The following is a 21,404-nucleotide window of genomic DNA, read 5'->3' as shown; positions in this document are numbered from 1 at the left end:
CTTCACAGAAAAGAAATGAAAACCCCAAAGAGTGAGTTAGACCCAGGAGCTTTTATATATATATAATATATGTATCTTGTTTGTTTGTTTTGGCCACACTGTGTGGCAAGCGGGATCTTAGCTCCCCAACCAGGGATCGAACCTGTGCCCCCTGCATTGGAAGCATGGAGTCCTAACCACTAGACCACCAGGGAAGTCTCTATCTATCTATCTATCTATAATTTTAACCAAGGGCGATAAACTGTGGATAAGTGACTAGATATTGAAAGAAGAGTTTTAACTTCTGGGGGTGGTAATACATGAGAAGGTAATTATCTGAGGGAAACTTAAGGGTTGTTTAGTAAGGTTTGTTATACAGAATCAAGCTGGTACCCTCTGCAGGAGTGAGTCGTCTCCCAAGATTAAGAGTTGTTCTCTTCATCTGGAAGAAGAGTTTTACAAAGGAAAATGATTACCCTTATAAAGATAATGTACGGCCTGCTTTTGGGCAGAAAGGAAGAGGGGAGAGTTCCTCCTGTGTCCACTGTTCTTTTTTTTTTTTTTTTTTTTTTGGCCTGGAGCGCGGCATGTGGGATCTTAGTTCCCTGACCAAGGACCACAGGACTGCCAGGGACATCCTGTGTCTACTGTTCTTCACTGCCTTCAGCTCCAAACGATCCTTATGCCGATGTGGCATGTTTGGGGGGGGGCATATTCTGATCCCCTTCGTCTGCAACGTCAGAAGCTAAATATGATGAACTCTTTTTTTCTTACTATTCTCTGGTAAGAAACACACTCCTGTTCAGCCCAAGATATCTTCGTTTGGCATTTTGTGGGTGTGACTAACGACCTCCAGCTCTGGAAAGTTTCAGGCACCAGAGGTCAGCGTAGCTTCCCCCATCATGTACACAGCCATCACCCAGAAAATTCGTAACCGTTTCAGATTTCAAGTAGCTGTACTCGCGCTCATTTGCTCAGAGGCTGTCTTTTCCTCCAGACCGTATGTGCTGGGAGATTGAAGACGAACATCCAGCACTTGCAGGCTCCGTGACCCAAGATGCATGTCTGTGGGTTACGTATCATAGTGATGGATGACAACTGTCCAATGCTCACCACGTCCTTGTGCACGCAGCCTTCCAGGCATCCGGTCTGTGTTAATTTATTGAATCCTCCCAACAACTGACAAAGTGCAATGAGGTCTGGCACCATCGGCATTTGAGAGTTGAGGAAACAGTATTACCCAAGCAGGCAGGATTCAGGCTTAAGCAGTGGGCTGTCACCCCAAGGGGACTCAATTGAGAGGTGGGGCGGAGGAGAAAATGTGCTGAAACAATGAACTATCCACAATTCTTCCAAGTCTTCCGTTTCATACGTAAATGTCACATATATTTTGCGTTCTACTCCCTTTCTCAGAGTTTAAAACCTTTTTCTGCAGGAAAATCAAAGCCTCAGGGTGATCTCCCTTTTTTATTTCCAGCTCAGTGTCCTGACAGCTGCTTATGGGGGGGGGGGGGCTTGAGATGGTATGAGAGCCCAACTGATTGTGGAATAGGAAAAATAATAAAAATTGGGGTCTGATATGAAAGATTTATTTCCCTGTTTCACATAGTTTTTGAAAAAGGCATTACTTCCCCCAGATTTCTGGCCACAATTTTCTGACTTTTTTTTTTTTTTTATGTAGACCATTTTTTAAGTCTTTATTGAATTTGTTACAATACTGCTTCTGTTTTATGTTTTGGTTTTTTTGGCCACGAGGCATCTGGGATCTTACTCCCCGACCAAGGATCGAACCTGCACCCTCTGCACTGGAAGGCAAAGTCTTAACCACTGGACCACCAGGGAAGTCCCCAGACACTTTATATCCATTTACTATAGAAGGGAACAAGTGCCAAGACTGTGTGGGGAGAGCAAAACTTGCCATCCCTACACTATGTCTCTTCGGCATGTGGATTATTTTGAGTTGAATACAATCGAGGCCCAAAAGACTAAGGAAGAAACTTTGACCACCCCCTTAGCTGCCTAAAATAATTTAGATACAGGGGCTCTTTCTGGAATAGAGCGTCACCAAATATGTCTGCAAAGACTATGGACCAGGTGTGGTGAGGGAAACTCAGCAGGGCCCGGAGATGAGTCCACTCCGTGTCCCACTGTCTCTGCAGGCCCAGCAAACGCTTGTTTACAAACGTTGGCTTCTCCGTCTCCATGGGAACGCCCTCCTCCCCTCTGAGGTCCCAAATCACTATCCCCAATATGCTCTTTTGTCTTTAGCTGAAGGTGGCACTTAAAGGGAGGGTTAGGGCCACTGGGGTTTCCCCGGGTCTCACCTATGTATACGTGTTATTCAACTTCTGCTTCATTTTCTCCTGTTAATCTGTCTCACGTCCGTTTAATTCTGAGACCAGCCAGAACAACCAACAACTGCAAGGCCATGTTTCTGGTGGTGCAATTTCATTAAGATCATCGTAAACAGCTGAGATGACCTTGGGCGCAGAACCGCAGCACACACCATCAAAGGTGCTTGTCATGCATTTTATATACACAGATATAGGGATAATATATAGACAATATATTGCCATGCATATGTGTCTACACATATGTAATGAGTGCATAACAGAAATAAATATACTAACTTCCATGTGCACTTTCTCTGAACTCAAACCCTCAGGGACTCTCTTGACCGGGTGTGTTTTAACTTGGTTTTCTATTAGCACTCAAATTAGCACTGGGGCCACGTCAGACTGAGTGATGTGGATACGCCACCCACAACTGAAAAAAAATCTTTATCTTCACTGATTGGGAATTTTTACATCTGTTGAATACACACTACGCTCCAAGGCCATAATGTGCTAACCCACTCCTGGAACACAGACCTGTTTTCCTGTTCTATTTACTTCATTCCCTTTTCAAGCCATGAGCCCTCAGCAACTGACAAACGAATGTCATTGTGGTCTGAACAAACACACTTCAATTTCAATCGCAGTGCACAAACAGAGGATGATCCCAAAGACCGCGAAACGCAGCTGGAGAGGTAACAGCAAATAAACACTGGTATGACCTTTTAAAACACAACGCCAAAGCAAAACGTTCTGAGTTAGAAACGTGGAGAAATTGCCTTAACCTACACTATCGTTTTTAAATTCCACCATCTGTTTCTTTCTCCTTCAACATAACGCAAACAGTACAATAATCGGTGTTTTTTGAGCCTGACATTAAATAAACAATTATGGCTTTGACGATGATAGCAAAAATAAGTTACCCTTAATATCACATAATTTTTCTAAATGACCAAATAATTTGTGGCCAACAAGTTACGGACAAAACTGTGAAAACTGAAAATCATGATTTAGGGGGACTTCCCTGGTGGTCCAGTGGTTCAGACTCCGCACTTCTACTGCAGGGGGCAGGGGTTCCATCCCTGGTCAGGGAACTGAGATCCCACGTGTCACCTGGTGCGCCTCCCCACACCCCCAAAAAATCATGATTAATGAGGAATTTTCAGTCACATGGGACAATATTTGTGATGAAATATTCAGAAGGAAAACAGTATACTATGAATGTATGCCTTATGTTTATACCATTTTATTATAATTAGACAATGGACAGATACATGATTAAAAGACATGGATAAATACATACTCAGAGGCATAAACATAATAAAAGAAAAGAAAACAGAAAAAAGGAAAAGCTGTAGGAGAGATACCAGAATCAGAGCTATTTAGTGACGTATGGAGGAATTTTCCTAAAGAATCATTTTACTAAAGAGTTCACAGAACCTGGAAGCATCAATTCATCTTGATCACTTGAGTTACAATTCACGACTTTCCCCCCAGTAGGAAATTTAGGTGGCTGTATATGCGTATCTGGGCATGTGTCCCTGCCCACCAGGATTTTCTCAAATTGTTCAGACTAATAATACGCAGGGAATATTAATGTCAAATACCTGATACCTTTTTTCCCACTTCCAGACTCACATGCTGTTTAAATATTCAAGGCTACTGTAGTCTCAACGATGAGTAAATAAAATTCAGGCCCCATGGGAATGACAATAAATAGAATAGTACTTGTAAATAGATGTCATATACACACATGCACACACATATACACACGTAGAGACATATATACACATATATGTGCATGCACATATCTACTTATGTAGCTATGTTACACGCTGTATAACACTCAAGGCTCTTTTAGTCACAATGATGCTCGATAAATAATTTAGCAATTAGGCCACATGGGAATAACTATAGAATACTTCTTGTAAATACAATATATATACACCCACATACATACACACACACAAAGAGACATATAGGGGCTTCCCTGGTGCAGTGGTTAAGAATCCGCCTGCCAATGCAGGGGACATGGGTTCGACCCCTGGTCCCGGAAGTTCCCACATGCCACAGAGCAACTAAGCCCGTGCACCACAACTACTGAGCCTGTGCTCTAGAGCCCGCGAGCCACAACTACTGAACCCTCATGTCACAACTACTGAAGCCCACGCACCTAGAGCCCATGCTCTGAAACAAGCCACCGCAATGAGAAGCCCGTGCACCGCAACAAAGAGTAGCCCCTGCTCGCTGCCACTAGAGAAAGCCTGCGTGCAGCAACAAAGAGCCAACGCAGCCAGAAATAAATAAGTTTTAAAAAGAGACATATACAGATATGTATGTGCATGTACATATGTGCATACATACGTGTATAGATGCACAAATATGATCATAATGATAAACATTACCAACTTAGCTAGAAAAACAATTCCAAAGGGCAGGCTAGTGTGGGGGAACTAACCCTTAGCTTGTGATCTCTCTGTCCATCGTGTTCGCTGGGCATCGAATGTCGTGGTTGAAATCCTACTCCCCCCGCCCCTCACGCTCTCCTATCTCCATACACAGACAGCCACCTCTCACCTGTGTGATTTTGAAAGAACTACTCAGTGTCGCTTTGCCTCAGCTTCTCAGTCTGTACAATAGGATCGATAATTTTAAGACCTGCTCTGTATTTCTGGGGGAAGACCTAAGTCTCATGACCCAGTCTACTGCTTATGAAGTAATTAGTAACCATTAGCTAGACTTGCTGACATTCCATCCCAGTACATGACCCCAAAGAGCTCAACTTCCCAGAGTTTTTCTAAGCCAGTCATTGCAGAAGTTCAGAGGTGGCCCCCGAAGGGACATTTACTTTCTATCCTGGGGCTACAACAGGGGTTGGATTGGCAAACTGCAGCCGGGGGGCCACACCCGGCCGGCACCTTTTCTGAGCTCCCCGGAATGCAGCCACACCTCTTTCATTTCTGCACTGTCTGGGCTGCTCTCACCGACAGACACATAGCATGAGGCTCCTGGACTAGCAAACCCTAAAAAATTTACAATCTGGTCCTTTACAGAAGAAGTTTGGACTTGAATCTCGATGAGGCCTGGAGGCAACATTTTTATACTAAGTTCAAGGTTTTCTTCATATGTGTATATTGACAGAGGACAGTGCTTTATGTATGACAACAAACACAATGTCTCTGTCCACTGGAAGTGCCCTGTGATGAAGAACTGGTTAACTGTAAATGATGATTTATGAGTCACGGGCTGAAATAACCACAAAAAAATGTAATTACAAATGACATAAGTGAGGAAACAGCACTGGCTTCACAATACATTCCCCAGCTGAGTCAATAATGCCATTTTTAAAAGGAAAAAAAAAGACCGAAACGGGAACATGTCCATTTTCCCTAGAATCGTCTCCTGTTTCACTGGCTACGTAATTATAAGTCTCCATGATTTGATTTCATTTCACCACGGAGCTTTCACTTCATAACCACTCTGGTAGAATTCCCAGGGATCGGGGTTTCTGCTAGGACAAGGTCTCTGTCATAAAATTGCTTCCTCCAGCATGGCTCGTCCCTGGCTTTAGGAAAAACTCAAATGCACGGAGTTAAAGGTACGGACAGGGATTGACAAAGCAGTTTAGGATGCAAGCCACAGGTGAAAGCATCTTTGATACTACTGACCCTGGAAGATGGCGATGTCCGTGGTAAACTACTTTTGCAGGTGCTGTACTTTTTATTTCCCAAGTGGAGACCAGGGTCCACATTTTTCTCATTGTGTGGCTGATAACCCTGAGCTCACAGGCCTGGTTTTAAAGGAGAACGTTCCCCATGCTGCCTCAAAGCTGCAATCGGCACCACTGTCATTCTGGGTCTGCAGCTCCCTTTAGAACGGGACAGTCATGTCTTGCTAATCATCCCAGGCTTGGCAAGTCTTCAAAACCAATATAGCCACTCAAAAGAGCGTGCTTAGGGCTTCCCTGGTGGCGCAGTGGTTGAGAGTCCGCCTGCCCATGCAGGGGACACGGGTTCGTGCCCCGGTCCGGGAGGATCCCACATGCCATGGGGCGGCTGGGCCCGTGAGCCATGGCCTCCGCGCCTGCGCGTCCGGAGCTTGTGCTCCGCAACGGGAGAGGCCACAGCAGTGAGAGGCCCGCGTACCGCAAAAAAAAAAAAAAAAGAGCGTGCTTAAAGATGAGGTGCAATTGATGGACTCCTCACTGAAATGGACTTGCAGGCTCCGAACAGTAGGAAATACAACTGAATTCTAAGAGCAGGCTGGGATCGGTCAGGGCATAATGACACTCCCCGGCCTGGAGTATGAAGCTTGTGGCCTGAGTTTGAAAAGGTTCCCGTCTAATGCTGCGTCTCTGTCTTCTCCCTACCCTCCACCCACTGCCCCCCAAACCCCAAGCCAAGTGGTTTATTTGCTCTTTTGTTTGGCCTTCAATGACTTATGTGTCTGGGAAGCACCTCTCTGCAAAATGTAATAACTCCTGCCATGGAAACAGACTGTTTTTAATGACAATAACTTGATATTACAGGTGGTTCCGTCAATTACTGCGAAATTGCCATCGGGTCATAAAAGGTCTGTAGACATAGAACCTGATACAATGGTGGCTAAGAGGGAGGAGAAGACACTCTCGGGAAACCTAATAATAAAAATGTCCAACCTAGCGGTCAATTGGGACAAGGAAAAGACCTCCTGGGGGACAAAGTTCCTACTTGAGGGGATAAAAGTCCACTCCAGGCCGCCAGGCACCAGCCATCGTCTGACAGCTATGCCAGCTGCCTCTTCCACCCTGGTGGAAAACAGGATTAGTCTTTCTTTTCTATTTTTCTCTACAGGAAAATAAAAGATTCCATCATCATTAAAATCAAACCTAGGGGGTTATAATGGGAACGCTCTGTACTTTCTGCTTAATTTTTCTAAAAGGTAAGTCTACATAAAAACAGAATCAAAATCAAAAGCAGTCAGAAAGTCAAGGATACAGGGAAGGAAGCACTGCGGTTGTTTTGCTGGTGAAATTTGCTGGTTGTAAGCATAAGCTCAGGGCTCCTTCCCCATGGCGTTTGCTGAAAATCTGGACAGATTCCAGGAAAAAAAACCCATGAAGTCCACGTAACATGCTTTTGTCTTTCTTCTGTGTGTTTTAATGACAGAGAAATGTCACCTGCTATGAGAGAGCCAAGTGCAAGAGAGGTAAGCAGGATTTCCACCCAAGGAGGAGATGGGTAATGTGTAAGATTGGAAAACCTCTCAGATCATCAGAATGCAGGGCTGAATCCAGTTTCAGCTTATTCAATTGTGGACAAAAAACGTGGTCTGCCATTTCAGTAAACAAAGGACGTTGTGGCCACCAGGTCATCAGCTACTGTACCCTGAGGGGAATCCAGGTGGGAGAAAAACAGGATACTACTGACCCTAGATAACATGCATATCAAAGGAATGATTTCAAGGAGCCTAGACTCTTCCCATACATGGAAAAGAATCATTAACTTGAGAGGTCTGTTTTTTTGCAATTAGCAGTAATCTTTTGATGTTCAATTACATGCGTTTTTTTTGTTGTTGTTTTAATTTGTTTGTTTGTTTCCAGCAAACACTCCTATATATCCTGGCTCTTCCCTTACCTCTTTGGAACAGTTTCTCAGAGCTATCTGAGAAACACCGTCATTAAGGTCCCCAAATAAAACATAACTCTCAACTTTTTAGGCTGTGCAGTTTTCTTTTTCAGTTGACACAACTTATCACCCTCTCCCTTCTAGATGTACTATCTGTTTCCTAAAAATAAATGGCAGCAACAGACTAGGATATTCCTTAGATCCTGCTGGTGTTGGAGAAATACAGGAGCAAAGAATGGAGGAACTGAATTCCACAAGGCGAACTTCTCAGGGTACAACTTGGGCTCTTTCTAGTAAGACTAATACACTACACAGAATATGGCATCTGAGAACATTCACCTACATTCTCACTATGAGGAAAGATCCCATACTTGCAGCAGACATTCAGGCGATCGATTCTGAATGTCTACTTTGGGCTTTGGTGGTAGTGTAAGCAGATGAGGCAGGGGGTCCTTGGAGAAAGAGAACCAGGCATGGCTTTCTTGACATAAGAGAAGCCATATTTGGCCTAAGCCGTTTTGTGATCTAAGCCTGGCCACAATGCTTTTCCTTGAATAGGTCTCAGTAATCAATGAGCTTAAGAGGACAAAAGAATGCAGAAACAAAGGAAAAGCAAACAACAGTTCAGTGATAAAACTGTCGTAGTTCCTCCTCGAGGGATACACGTCACAATCCAATATCCATCTTTGAGTTCTGCAGGAACGAAGGTCCCCACCCAGGTGGAGGATGGTAACTTCACACTGAGACCCCAGACTGCTCAGAACCTAAGTGATGATGGTGTTGACCTTTTCTGACCCAGGTGACTTCAATCAACTAAAGCGTGGACAGTCAACCTTTGTCCCAGTTGCAGGCTGAATTCTCCTCTGCTCAAGCCCCTTCAGGAACAGGCATGTACGTTTAGCTTAATACCTCTCCAGCTTGGCTGTCTCGGGAGACATGCTTTGGGAAAGGTCCCCAGCGCTCTCCTTACTTGCGGCAAGTCATAAATCCTTCCTTCTCCTGCAATTTGGCCTGGTTGTGTCTTGTGGCTCCACTCACCAAGACGTGAACCCAGTTTTCGGGTAACACTAGTGAAACCGAGAAGGACCCCGTGGGGCTCCCGGGCGTGGTAGCCTTTCTGCCCTGCCCCGTTTCTTGACTCCAGACTCTGTGACCTTCCCTGAGTTTCAAAGGGCAGGTTCAAACAGATGTTAGTCCAGGAAGGGAGGGGGTGCAGAGAGGAGCAGTCAACAAACAATAGTGCAGCCTTGGGGCAGGGTCCTGGCTCCCCCTCAAGGGATACACATAACAATGTCTTGAAACTCTTTTAAGAGGTCAGCATTCTTCATACCAGAGAAAGACCACCTGAGGCTACATTAAAGGAACCAGAGAAGGTCATCAAGAAGATTACCAGATTAGAGGACTAAAGGCCCTACACACACCCCACCCTTGAACCCTTGCCAAACTCCTCACCAAACTCCCCTGGGTTGGGACACATCGTTTTCCAGGGCAGGAACCCACTGTGTCCCCCTTTGCCTGGCAAGGCAATAAAGCTATTGTTTTCTACTTTACCAAAACCCTGTCTCTGAGATTCGATTAGACACCAGCGCACAGAGGTCGAGCTTTTGGCATCAGTAGGGAGAAAGCGCGCCCTTGGGCAAGTTTGGACTCCAGGACGCTTGGGTTTCCTCGCCTGGGTTAAAGAACTGGGTTACAGTCTGTTCTTTCTGAACCAAAATAGCTTCCTGTAGTTTTGTTTTATTAGTTCAAATCTAAAAATGTCGTTGATTACAAAATATCTCTACAAATCTTTTCATGTATTCCCCACCCTTCCCCACTGCCCCAAAACACACGGGGAACAGAGCGTGGCTGGGAACGGGATCCTTGTTTCCATGTTCAAGGTGGTTGGAAAAATGCAGGGTCTTTTGTCCACACCCCTTAGCCCTCTGCCATGAACACCCCTCATCAAATCACTGAAGGATGATTCTCCTCCTTGAATTAAATGACTGTGGCAGTCATAATATAATATCTATTTTGTTTTAATATTCTAAAATAAAACATCAACCTCCCCTCCAACTTCCCCAGATACCTGCGTGAACTGCACCTTTTTCTTGGAAAATGCGTCATAAGGATGACTGCCTCAAGCGTTGTATGAGTCATGCATTGGTGATGGAGTCATGCATCCATTTAAACTGCTCCTGGCTTCCTTACTGAAAGGCTTTTGTTTCCACTTCAGTGAGACATTTTTCTCTGCATTTGTGCCTATTATCTCACTAATGAGTGATCATGTCTGGTCTAAATTCAATGCAGCGCTTCCTTTCCTAAAATTCTCTGGTGGCTACAGCTCTGCTATCTACAATTTCACTGATGCTGTGTTCTCAACATTTATTTCTTTAATGACAAACGCATTTAACGACTCCCTAGTGAGAGATTATGAAAATAAAATTAGTTTAGCAGTTAGGACCATGGAGAGTGGAATCAAAGGATCTTAACTCTGATTGTGGCTTTGCCCCTTGATAACTGTGAGAGCTTGAGAAATGTACATCGTCCCTCTAGGTCACGAGTTTTCTGCATTTCACGGGGTCACACTGAGGGTTTGACTACAACAGTGCTAGTCATACAGTAAGTGCTACATCACGTCTGCTATGAGGGTGTGAAGACGATGACGTCATCTATTCAACTTTAAAATTCAGGGAGAAGCAGAAACAAAGCTGGGGTTAATTCTCCCTGGTCCTGCCAAGAACAGCTTTCTTTCTACTTGGGAGAACTTTCTGATGCCAGGAGTTATGTGATAAAAACAGTTTTAACAGAGTTGCTGTCTTCTGAACAAAGGGAAACATATCCATGAGAGGCTTGCTTTTAGGGAGTGGGTCATGTCTCCATGTCACTTAAGTAAAACTGAATTTAATTCCAAGCTACATCACCAATAGAACTACCATATATGATCCAGCAATTCCATTCCCGAGTATGTATCCAGAAAAAAAATAAAAACACGAGTTGGAAAATATACATGCGTCCCAATGTTCATAGCAACGTTCACAGCAGCACTGCTTATGACAGCCAGTATATGGAAGCAACTCAAGTATCCATCAACAGACGAATGGATAAAGATGATGTGGTTTATGTATGTATATACATACACACACACACACACACACACACACACACACACACATATATATATAATGGAATATTACTCAGCCATAAAAAAGAACAAAATTCTGAAATCAACTATACTCCAAAAAAAATTAAAAAAAAAAAAAAACCAAAATCTGCAATAACATGGATGGACCTAGACAATATTATGCTTAGGGAAATAAGTCAGAAAAAGACTATATGATATCACATATATGGAATCCAAAAAATAAAACAAATGTATATAATGAAACAGAAGCACACTCACAGATATAGAAAACAACCTAGTATTTACCAGTGGGGAGAGGGAAACAGGGAAAGGGCAAAATAGGGTTGGGGATTAAGAAATACAAACTACTATGTATAAAATAGATAAGCAACAAAGATACATTGTACAGCACAAGGAATTATAGCCATTATTTTGTAATAATTTTTAATGGAGTATAATCTATAGAAATACTGAATCACTATGCTGCACACCTGAAACTAATATGGTTAATTATTATTAAACTAATAATTAATCAACTATACTTCAATTAAAAAATAAAAAGAGGGCTTCCCTGGTGGCACAGTGGTTAAGAATCCGCCTGCCCATGCAGGGGACATGGGTTCGAGCCCTGGTCCGGGAAGATCCCACATGCCACGGAGCAACTAGGCCCGTGTGCCACAACTGCCGAGCCTGCGCTCTAGAGCCCACAAGCCACCACTACCGAGGCCCACGTGCCTAGAGCCCATGCTCTGCAGCAGGAGAGGCCACAGCAATGAGATGCTTGCGCACCGCAATGAAGAGTAGCCCCCGCTCGCTGCAACGGAGCCCCAGTGCAGCCAAAAATAAATAAATAAAATAAAAAGAACTGTGAACACCAAGAACCTAACTTCGAGGTACCCAGCTGAGACCAGACAGAAGAATGGAAAGGACGGGATTGACCACACAGCTGGAGGGACGCCGCTGGGGAAGGGGACCACCAGCTAAGGCTTCAGCATCCAATGGGCTGGCAGGATGGCGAGGAATGTGCCTCTACCTTACTCTGGAGGAGTTGGCCTGAGTCAGAAAACAGAGTGCGGACCTCCACGGTCTTTCCATGCTTAGCACCCCAAATCCTGCCACGGGGGAAGGTTCATAAAACACTTATCAGGCCACATCTCCCAGGAAGAAAGTCAAAGGAGCAAAAGCTGCCACCCATCCCCATCCCGGTTCAACAAATCAGTGGGTAGAGGTGAGCATCGCATAGCTCCATCTGCCCTCTCTAGGGAAAAGGTGTTCAACTATAGTCATGAAGAACCATTCTGAAAATGTAAGTTCTGACCCTTTCAACAGAGTGCACAAAACGCTCATTTCAACTACTTTTCATACCCCAGGTATGTTTAAGAACAGCCTTCCCCACATTTTATGTTGAAAGCCCTGTGTGTTCCCTTCCCCATCTGTTTTACCTGACCCCAAGTTTGCTCTTAAACTAGAAATCCAGCTTTGCTTAAAAGAATTGGCTAAATAAAATTAAGTAAAGCTCTGTCCTACAGTGGGAGGGGGAAAGAAAAATATTTCACAGAGATGTATTCTGTGGCTTAAACAAGTTTCTCCTTTCAAACTTTAGAATATATTATGATACCCGGTAGTTTATTAAATAAATATTATTGGAGAAAAGGAAGGAAAGAAGGGAGGAAGGAAAAAGCTAGGGAGAGATGACAAAACTCCCAGTTCCCATACAGTAATATAAAAGATAGCATTCTTCCCTAGCACCAGACAAGGAATTCACAAGCAATACTTTAAAAATTATCAAACGTATTTAAATGATAATCAGAGAAAACTAAAGGTCACGTGTTTGCAAGAATATTTTACTCAACAGTGTTCTAAAATTCACTGTATTTCATTGACTAATTCTCCAGAAATGCATTTGAAAATGGATTCTTTTGTCAACATTCTTTTATCAACGACTCTAAAAATGAAATTTCACTTGATTTTTTTAAACTTGAGATCTAATTGACATAAAACATCATGTTAGTTTCAGGTGCACAACATAATGATTCGCTACTGGTATAAATTAGGAAGGGGTCACCACAGTAAGTCAACATCCATCACTACAAATTTCACTTGATTTCTCAAAATTTAAAAATCTCCTTCCTTGCCAAGATTTTCAAAAGAATAACCCTGTCATATTCTCCACCGTTAACAAGAACAGGGCTTCTACCCAACGTGTTAACTTTTGTACGTCTGAATCAACAGTAGTTTCACCTTTTAATTAAACTAGGTGCTTCAGAAGCCTGGACCTCTTTGGGAATGATCCTTTTAATTATATGCCCTGTCTCTTCTCTTAAGAGTACTGCTGAAATTTTGCCAGCATGATCTCTTAGATCTTCTAATAACTCTAGGAGCCAGGATAAGTTTCCTTTTATAATCTATCAAGTGCTGAAAGTTTAACCGATGTCTGGCTCTGTCCAAGGGTTTCCTGCTTTCTTTGATTATGCAAATTTTTCTGTATATGAGAACTGGAGACTAGTTTTGTCCTAGGTTGTTGAAGAATAGCTATTTCAGCTGACTTCTGATTCACAGCTGCTCTACTCATCACTGGCAATTCACCTTAAGATTTTGTAGAAAAGGTAAGATTGGAAGATTTTATATAGATATATATGTAGTTATCCGGATATTAATTATAATATGTATTATCTACTGATATATATTAGCTATCATATACACCATTATATATAATATATGCAGCCCATATAATGTATAGATATAATTAGTTATAATACATATTATATACTGATATACATTGGTTATTATATATAGACTATATATACATTTTATATATGTGTGTATATATATATATATATATATATATACTGAAATTTTAATTACAAAGCAACCTTTAAGTGAAACAAGTATTCAAATTTACATTCAAGAATGAAATATTTCCTTAAGGATTGGGTAAGCCGTGTAGAGTCTAAAAGTTGTTTTTAAAACACGAGCTTCATTAGCAGAAAATGCCAACGAGATGGTCAGAGTGCGTCGTCTCATGGAAAATGTTCATGCCATTATCTTTAAAGTTTATTAAAAATCTCTACCTTGGAAGGGTTTAAAAGCCAGGTTACTCTAAACGTTCATTTTTTCATAGCTATATGTTTCCAAATGTACGTGCCCGTAACTAACGTCTTTGTATAACTCTCTACGTGGATGAAGGGTGGTGGGGAGACTGGGTGGTTTACGCACACCGATATGCATATCATTAAAAATACCTTTAATTTAGGTGCAAAAAATTATTTGTAAGAGGATGATATTTTGGCTGTAAGTGGAGAATACCATGGAGAGAATTTTAGAAAGGGGCATGAATTCGGCCAGCATTCTCTTCCTAATATTTCCAATTTATGTACAAAATTAGGTATCTTGCATAATTTCATCAGAAACTCCCTGGGAATAGACTTTTGCCTATGACCGGTTATATTGGTAAACGCTTTAAACTGACTTTTTTTTCTAATGAGACCCAAAATAAAACTGAAACAATATTTTATTTTTGGTCCTTGGCCAGAACAAGAGGATGAAAATGGCAAAGAATCTTAGGAAATGAAATAAAGAAGACCACAAGATGATTGCTGGGAAGCTTATTTCAACACCTCTTTACCAAGAGAGTGTCACGTCTGGAGAACAGGTTGGGAAATAAATCCAGTGGTAGAGTCCAGACCAGCAAAGGTGAAATTAATTCAGGGATGCCTCTGTAGTTGGGCAACTCAGTGAATTACTTTGTAAAAATGTTCTTAAACTACAACAGAAAATATTCTTTATCAGGGGCTGGGGGGGAGGACCCGTGGTTCTTAACTGCCGTTTTATTTTAAAGACATCAAAGAAGTTTTCATTTGATTCTGTAATCAAAGTGAAATAATTAATATAACTAGAGAGCAGAGAACAGAAGATCAATGGAAAAGCAGTGACGGGTAATCCAAAGCAGTCTCCTTTAGAACCCAAGTCCTCACTTAGAGATGGCTTTCAAGACCAGTATTTCGGGAGAATCTGAGAAATAACCCGTTACGTCGGGTCTGGATATGGGGAGACAACTGAAGGAAAATTTATTTAGGTTACAAAGAAATTATAATACTGTTAGATTCTCAGATGAATTGTTCGAAAGGAAACTGAAGTCAAAACGAAGATAAATAAAATCCAAGAAAGAAGTCTTTTCTCTTTCGGGTTCACTCCTGTATCCCTCACACCCAGAACTGTGTCTGACACACACACAACATGAAGGAACAAATTCAAAATGATTCACACACATTTCCGTAGCTAGGTAATATTACAGTGAAGCCTCAGAAAACATAATGATCAAATCAGATCAACCAAGCAGTGGCAGAAGGACAGTCTACCTCTTAACTCCCAAGACTTATATGATTATAATTTATAAAGTAAAGGTCCGTGGCATTTTCTGAGTGAACAGCCTGTAGTCTTCCTGTCTACATAATTGCTATTTTTCTTTTTTTAAAGAAATCATGTCTTCCATGATTTCATGGAGGACACAAGTAGGCCAGTTTGAGACAACCGAACACCTTTTACGTTAAGTCAAAACAAAAAAAAAAGGCTCAGATCAGGTGGGAATGATCTCTTCCTTGACAAGTTATGAAGCTGACCGCCACTGTTATAAAGTCCTCGCTGCAGAGACACTGGACCCTACTGCCCATGGTTTTGCTGTTTCCCAGGGTCCTGGAACACAACCCCACCCAGACAAGGACGACAATCGTCTCCCCTTAGCTGAAATCTGCCTTTTGGCATATCTGACAAAATCCAACTCTAGCTGCTGAAAGAGCAGCTTTACGTCTCCGGGTCCCAGCAGGAAGGCAATAAAACCTCTCGGATTCTCCACCTGTGCCCGTTCCCCACGAGAAGGAGGGAAGAGGGAGCTCAGGTCTGAGAACACGGGCAACCCTGTTAGGGGAGACTTCTCCCCGAGTCATCACACAGCCTCCCACAAGAACTGTAACCCCATCAGCCCGGCACACTGCACGGCCCACTGAGCGACGCTACACCCACCCTGGCCCATTACAGAAGCAGCTTCCATAAGGCAGCACTTGTGATAAGCCTTCTGGTATATTTCCAATAGCACCGAGGACCCAATGTCACGAAAAGAAAATACGCAGTGTAGTGAAAGGGACTTACCGCCACAGCAGTTGTTGGCTCAAGGCTGGGGACACCCTGTAGGCGAGCTCTCGTGGGGCGCAGAAAACGTTCCCGCATTTCTCCCGCCGCGGGCTTCTCTGGTGAGCTCATTCCTCCTTTTCGATCATACCCCGTCTACCTGAGCAGCCAGCTGGGTTTTCTTCTCTTGCTGTGACTTTTACTCAGTTTCCTAGAGCTTATCCTCCCACAAGCTCTGCCTCAGGCTCTGCTTCCTGGGGAATCCAAGCACAGACGGGAGGCGGATGCTTGGGCCAGAGAAGATTCAGGATGGAGGCGGCCCACCTCTCTGCAGGAGTAGCGACCGTACGGCCGGCGGGTGGAGACTGCACTGCCCAAGCAGGGGCCTCCCAGTGACAAGTGCTCTCACCTGTGGGAAACTGCAATGGCTTGTGGGGTGGGGAGAAGACACGGCTTTGGGAGATCGCTCCGCTGCTGCCCTTCCCTGGAACGCGGACCAATCATCGTTGTTAAGGATCGGTCGGCAGGGCAGCTGCTTTCAACAACGTCAGGCGCCTTGCAGAAAGAAAACACGCTCAGGGTGGCTAATCGGCAATCTACAGCAGGGCCTGAAAGCCAGGAGCCGGCGCGCAACGCTCTAAGGAAGATTCATCGTCTGCAGCTGTCAGGCAGTTTTTGCCGGAAATCATGACCAGGGCGGGTAATCAGCAACAGAGCGGCAAAGACGACTGGATGCTGACGAGCCTGCCGTGATGGGGAAAGAGTAGCACCTGTGTCCGGGGACTAGCCTGCGGATCCCAACACACCCACATCCCCTGGACCACCGCTAGGTGACACGGCGGCCCCCAATCCTTCCTTTGCAATGGCCTCACCTGGAGTAGGTACCTCTGAAAACAAAGCTTATCCTCCTCAAGACGCACCCCCTTCTTTCTCTGAGTTCCTTAGAACTGTGGTTTGCAAACTTCAGCACACAGAGCAGCGCTTAGAAGGCGAGTTTAAAGCACAGATGGCTGCACCCCACGCTCCCAGCTTCTGACTCAGCCAGGCTGGGGCGGGTCCCGAGAACGCGTGCTTCTCCAGCTTCCCCAGGCGATGTCGCTTCTGCTGGTTGAGGGGCCACACTTGCAGGAACCACCACTTTGGGCCTATCCCCAGGCTCCACCCCAGATGAGCTGGGTTGCACCAGGCCTTCTCTGCGGAAGCGGGCAGCCTGTGTCCCAGAGGAGCTGCTTGCCCAGACCAGGTGTGGGCACGTGAGAGGAGATGGACCTTAAGACAGGACTGGGACGGGAGGAACAGAGTAGAAGATACCCTAGATACTAGATCAGAGGATGCACTGGCACAGCGGCATTCCCTCATGCCTTGGGATTCCAGTTTCTGAAGGATATTCAGAGCTGATCCTCAGAGTATGATGTGACGGCACCTGGAATAGTGGACACAGAAACGGCCTTCAGTAAATAAAGTGGCGTTGCCAGATGTCGGTGTAGAACTGAGAGTGGGCTGAGAAGGATAAGAGAAGCTGGGGTGCCAGGATGAATTGCTCCTGGAAAACCGGATATCCTCCACTTTTCTCCCTGGGAGAATTCAGAGGACCCCCTTCACGACAGCACTAAGGGATACACAGCGGAGAAGGTGTCAGCATAATTCAGAAGCTACTCAGCGGCTGTTACCTGCAGGCCAGGGTGGACGGTGTATCCACACAACTCAACTCCCAAATAGTGACGCTATTGATTGGATTCTGGAACAGCAGAGGGAAGAGGCCAGCACGTAGCCTTCAGAAGCAAGGTGAACCTCATGACCGTAATTGGCATGACCCCAGAGTAACAGTCATCGTGCCTGATGCCCGGGGAATCTGTAGCTCACAGATCACGGTGAGGCTTAGGGGTGTTTCTCAGTTTCTTTACTAAAAAGAAACTAGAACTTCTAGTCAAGCGGAAAGCTGCCATCAGCTGCTTCTTTAGAATAATCACAATCCCTCACTCAGTTTCCAGAGTTAGGGCAGCTCACAGACGAAACAGCCCACTGAATGGAGGAAGAACCTGTAGTATGATGCAAAAAAGTACAGTCAACATTTCTGTTACTTTTCCACAATTGCATGCACAGATAGTTGCCAGAACTGTGGAGAGAATACAATACCCAGAAATTTTTAGGACTCCTAGATAAGGACTTTTGACCCAGTTCTTCTCATGGTGTGTCTGATGGTTCCATAGACCTTCCTAAGTTATTCTGCCTAGCTCACAAATATATAGGTGGGATGTATCTACTTACGGCTGGCACAGCCCTCATACGGGTTCTCCGATCTGCAGTGTAAAGGTCATCATAATAGGAAAAGCCATGTGGAATCCCCTAAATTGGCCAAGATCGTAGATCCATAACGATAACACACTCAGGAGAAACTGCAAAGGTTGGTCCATGATTTGAAAACTTGAAGGATGCTGGAGCAGTGGGTGCCCTTATAGCCTTGTTCAAATCACATGTCTAGTCTACTCAAAAACCACGTGTTATAGAAAATAACTGGGAATAACCATGAACTTAACCAGACAATAGCCCCAATGGGGGCCGCTACTCTAGAAATGATATATACAATGGAGCAGGTCAAAGTGGTGTTGGCTGTGTCACATTTTGAGAATTATTCCATCATCAAGGATGATCAAAAACATTTCACCTTCCCATGTTGACCCTCCAGCTCTCTCTGTCATCTTGGTCATCTTGGCATTCTGTACAGCAACACACTTGTCCACTGTATCTATGACATCTCATCCACTGTATCTATGACATCGCATCCACTGTATCTATGACATCACATCCACTGTATCTATGACATCCTATCCACTGTATTTATGACATCTCATTATGAGAAGGAGATGACAAGTTCCTTTTGTGCCCTAGTAAGACATAGGCAAGCCAGAAGGTGGTAGATTAACTCAACAAAGACTTCCTGGCTTGCTCTACTGGTAAGGTTTTCGGGATGCAGTGGTCTGGGGCATGCCAGAATGTTTCTTCTAAGGTAGGTAGACGGCATGGATGGGAAGGGTCTGTCCCGGGAAGGCCCCACAGGGTCCTGCTCCCTTTACACCCTAATGGTTCTTTCCTGACCAAACTCCCCAGATGCAGCAGAAGCAAACATTTTAGGAGACAGTAAGATTGTTCACCAAGGAGCTTTTCACAGAACTGTCTAGGCAGGTTTCAATTCACCAAGGGAATGAGGATCTTCTTGAAACCTCCAACCACTGCATACTTATATAAAAACTTAAACAGCCTAGCATCCGCTGGAATATTAACATTCCCTTTTCACAAGCCCTGTCATCCTTTGAGGAGATTCTAACTATGACTTGCTTAGGAGTTGATACCACCGAAGGAAATCTGAGAGTGCTTTGAGCTCCTCGATGTTGAGATGTATGCATTATATTACAGATGCTAAATTTTTCATACTTACAAAATGATTCTTCATTGCAGGTGATACAGAAAATATGCAAATCTATAATGAAAATCGCAAAACTCTCTCCTAAACCTACCTCCCAGATTTAAACCTTGATAACTTCAAGCATGTTCAATTCTAACCAAAACTTATGTTTCAATTTTCTCCAAAGAAAGAAGCCATGATGCCTCCTTTAATAATAACATAACTGCTTCAAGCAAAGCTGCCACGTATAGCAACTGCATAGTATTAACGTTTGAGCAAAGAGTTTGAAATATAAAGTCTACAGCCTTTTCACATGATAGGAATTTAAATGCATAAATAAATATATCTCCAAAAAGTCCTATAGTCATCAACGTGATTTAAGGACAACTCAGTTCAATGGGCATTGACTTGACATCTCTTAGTTTAGGCTGTTTACCAGGAATCAAGGGTGCAAGGATGAATAACACGTGGATCTTATATTCAAGGATCTTACAGTCGAATAGGAGAACCAACACATAAGCCTTAACCGCATGCACAGATCTGAAATACAGAGGGAGGGGAGAATGACTTGCAGTGGGGGTCTGGGAGGGAAGCCTTCACGGAGATGATACTAAGTAGGATTTTGAAGCGAGTCAGCATCTGGTATTGATGCAAACAAGGGCGGGTAAATTACGAGAGGAGGAACCGTTTGCCCGAAGACCCATCCACAAAGGAGAGCTCATGGTTGCCTCTAAGCCATTGCATACTTTCCATTGTCCTTTTAACCATCAATTTCAGGTGATCAGGATCAAATGAGATGGACTCTTCGGGAGAATAAACACATCCAGATTGGGATTTCTTTCTATGTGCCTTGTTCACAGTGAAACCCAACTCCTTTTCCAAGGAAAGCCCAGTGTGTGATTTTTCCAAGTATGTGAGTTCTCTGTCTTGGTTTCTGGTCATTGCACACCAAGCAGGGCACAACTGGGGTTTCCTTTTGAATTAAAAAAATAAATAAAGCCAGCGATGAGACGTCACCTCTGCCAACTTTTTAATTATATTTCGATGGCTTTTCAGGAATAACACCTTTCTTCAATCATACATCATGTGCAAACAAAATGAAACCCACACCTGAGGGCCCACCAAATCACAGACATCTTTACTAGAACGACGCAAAGTTAATTGTTGAAATGTTGAGTTTCGAGAACCTTTTTCCTCCCCTCACTATTGATTAAACAGTTCAAGGATCCAGGTAGGTAACAGTACCAAGATTCAGCATCTATCCTTGCCAAGGGAAAGATACGCGATTTCACATCTGAATTGCTTCTACTTCTCATTACTTAACAACTACTTCCAACAATTTCTGAACTTTGCTTCAAATACGAGGCCCCTAGTTAGACAACAGTCAATTGGAAACGTACATTGTCGGGTCACAGCATCAAAAATAAAAGGATCATATGCCTTTCAGTCATTCAACCCCTAGGTATAGGTAGGTAATATTATGAACTCTATAGGAATTCATTCAACATATATTTCCTGGGTACCACCATGCATGAGGTCCCATGCTAGGTGCTGGGTGTCCACCAAGCACACTTCTCTTCCTTTACTCAACAAGTGTTTATTAGGAACCAATTTTAGGCTCTGAATTTTAGGCAGTGAATACAACACATTTTATAAAAATTGCTTTAACAGATTTGATAAGAGTTCCTATGAAGAACAACTAGCAAGGGATTGCTCTCCTGCTGTTTGCATTAAATGGATAAAGACTATGTTGGTAACAGGTTTTTTTTTTTTTTTTGGCGGCACGCGGGCCTCTCACTGTTGTGGCCTCTCCCATTGCAGAGCACAGGCTCCGGACGCGCAGGCTCAGCGGCCAT

The 21,404-nt window shown here is 43.7% G+C and overlaps 1 protein-coding gene across 8 annotated transcripts in view; it reads right to left on the bottom strand.

Annotated features, from left to right (window-relative positions):
* STS (steroid sulfatase) overlaps positions 1 to 21,404 on the bottom strand; it is a 552,741-nt gene that overhangs the window by 210,362 nt on the left and 320,975 nt on the right. For 5 of the 8 annotated variants that reach the window (XR_013825700.1, XR_013825701.1, XR_013825705.1 and 2 more), the window contains exon 10: positions 16,167 to 17,568. The exons of 1 other annotated variant lie outside the window; for it this stretch is intronic. The gene's annotated coding sequence lies outside the window, so the exon portion shown is untranslated. The remainder of the gene's footprint in view (positions 1 to 16,166; positions 17,569 to 21,404) is intronic. 2 more of the 8 variants (XR_013825702.1, XR_013825703.1) reach the window with 2 other exon arrangements.

This window comes from Stenella coeruleoalba (genome assembly GCF_951394435.1).
Source record: "Stenella coeruleoalba genome assembly, chromosome: X".
Classification (NCBI taxonomy): Eukaryota; Metazoa; Chordata; class Mammalia; order Artiodactyla; family Delphinidae; genus Stenella; species Stenella coeruleoalba.
The sequence above is the reverse complement of the archived record's forward strand: the minus strand, read 5'-3'. Positions and strand labels throughout refer to the sequence as shown.